Raw genomic sequence first — 2,218 nt, 5'->3', positions numbered from 1 at the left:
AAAAAAAAAAAAAAAAAGAATCAAGGCATACATAGGGAGGTCACTCTACGAATGGGCAGGGTCAAGGCAGGATAAGGGAGAAGCCACTGCCCCTTAAGCAACATTTGCTACACGAAGTCGGCTCAAGAGGTGGGAGGGGTTAAGGTATAGAGCACTTTCCCTACACAGCCTGTAAGCCTTCTAAATATCTACATCCAACAAGGAACTGAAAAGGCTGGCAACAAAGGGAAGGTGGGATGGCAACAGAAAGATAGAAAAAAATTGCTGGCTCAAAAATATGCACAATTAGTAAATGTTTAATCAAATAACTACAAAAGATAATGCTGTCAACCCCATTCTTAAACTTACTACCTATAAACACTTTTTGAAGAAAAGCATAGTCAATTGCAAATTTGATGAAATATCCATAAGCCAATTATTCCACAAGCAATTTTTCAACATTTCTATTTAATCAGATGGTGATGCTTATTTAATGCATTATTTGAAGTAATACAGGGTCTCCAAAAACCACTCGAGGTCTTGGAAGTTTTTTTTTCTTTTTGAGACAGGGTTTCACCCGTCGCCTAGGCTGGAGTGCAGCGGTGCGGTATCAGCTCACCGGAGCCTCGACCTCCTGGCCTCAAGCAGATCCTCCCACCTCAGCCTCCTGAGTAGCTAGGACTATAGGCGCGGAATACCACGCCTGGCTAATTTTTGTATTTTTGGTAGAGATGGGATATCGCCATGTTGCCCAACGCTGGTCTCAAAACTCCTGCGCTCAAGCGATCCACCTTGCCTCGGCCTCCCAGAGTGCTGGGATTACAGGCATGAGCCACTGCGTCCGGCCTTGGAAGATATTCTAATAGTCCTCACAGTACTCGGTTTTCCAGCCCTTTCTACATCTGGCAAGCTCACAAGTGAAAACCTAGTGGGCCACCATGCAGGTTTTGAGTTATTTACTGTTACAGATGAGGAAACTGAGAGGCTACATGGCCACAGTCAACAACAACAGGAGGCAGCACGGTATGGTGGGAGGGACTCTGAAGTCAGGGTCACAGCTGTGCAACAACAGGCAAATGTTATCACCTGCAGTTTCCTCCGGGGCAGGAAATAGTGCCACGGTCACAATATCGCGAGATTTACACGTAAAGCTGGAAATGGCTCTCGTACCAAGGTAAGCACTGTGTTTGCTATTACGTAGCATCAGCAGGGCCCCTTTGCAGCCTGCAAACCGCTCCCTCTACCTTACCTAATCTTTGCCTCATTTCTTGTGTTTTCCAGGACAGTGAAAACCCACGTGACACAGCCAGTAAGTATAAGTCAGGACCCCCGTCCCACTACTACACAGTGCTGTCTCGCGGCAGGGTACTTTTCTTACCCAATCTCTTCTGCTTGCCTCTGCAGCACCAATATAACAATCACAGCCTGCCCTAACCCGAACCTACCGCGAAGGTCACAACTACACTCGCGGCTTTTTAAATCGCTCACTACTCACCAGTCCCGGAAACTTCGCTACGTCACTTCCGTTCCTGCGTCGGCGCTCGCGGCGCTGTGGTAATGGGTTCCCGGTAGCTGGAAAGCTGGGCGGAAGTGGTCCTTTCAGTTCGGCAACCGAGTGTAAACCATTGCTTGAGGTTACCCAGATAGTTTTGCCTTAACGCTTCTTATCCCAGTGGAATTATTAATAGAGCTCCCTTTCACTGTCAAATTTCCGGCGGGGGATAAATTACAGGGTAGTTTTGGTTTGAGAGAGGAAGGGGTAGGGAGGAGGGAAATGAGGCGGTAAAGGACGTTCTCTCTCGGGTCCCGCGCCCAACTTCCGGTGGCCCATAGAAACTATAATTTTGAACCAACAGAACTCTGCTGGCATGTGCGATTGCATTTTTCCTGTTTTAACAACGGCTGTGCTAAACGAAGTGGTGAAGCCCAAGTATGGAGCAACGTCATTAATTCTTTAATTCACTTATTCGAATACTTGCTGAGCTCTGTGTTGCTACTGGTTTACTTCTTGGGATACTGCGAGTGAACAGTGGGCAGCGAGGCTGTTGTTGCAACGTGAGAATAAGAAAAGGGCCGGGCGCGGTGGTTCATGCTAGTAAGCCAGCACTTTGGAAGGCCGAGCCGGATGGAACCTCTGTGGCGCGTGCCTGTAATAACACCTACTCGGGAGGCTGAGTGAGGCAAGACAATCACTTGAACCCGGGAGACGGAGGTTGCAGTGATCCGAGATCGCGCCACT

General features: G+C 48.2%; 1 protein-coding gene across 4 annotated transcripts in view; it reads right to left on the bottom strand.

Annotated features, from left to right (window-relative positions):
- NIF3L1 (NGG1 interacting factor 3 like 1) overlaps positions 1 to 2,039 on the bottom strand; it is a 17,302-nt gene extending 15,263 nt beyond the window's left edge. For 2 of the 4 annotated variants that reach the window (XM_037744531.1, XM_017545232.2), the window contains exon 1: positions 1,475 to 2,039. The gene's annotated coding sequence lies outside the window, so the exon portion shown is untranslated. Of the gene's footprint in view, positions 1 to 1,228 lie in introns of all 4 variants that reach the window. The other 2 variants (XM_017545231.2, XM_017545233.2) reach the window with 2 other exon arrangements.
- Between the last annotated feature and the right edge of the window lie 179 nt (positions 2,040 to 2,218).

This window comes from Cebus imitator, unplaced genomic scaffold (assembly GCF_001604975.1).
Source record: "Cebus imitator isolate Cc_AM_T3 unplaced genomic scaffold, Cebus_imitator-1.0 Scaffold178, whole genome shotgun sequence".
Classification (NCBI taxonomy): domain Eukaryota; kingdom Metazoa; phylum Chordata; class Mammalia; order Primates; family Cebidae; genus Cebus; species Cebus imitator.
The sequence above is the reverse complement of the archived record's forward strand: the minus strand, read 5'-3'. Positions and strand labels throughout refer to the sequence as shown.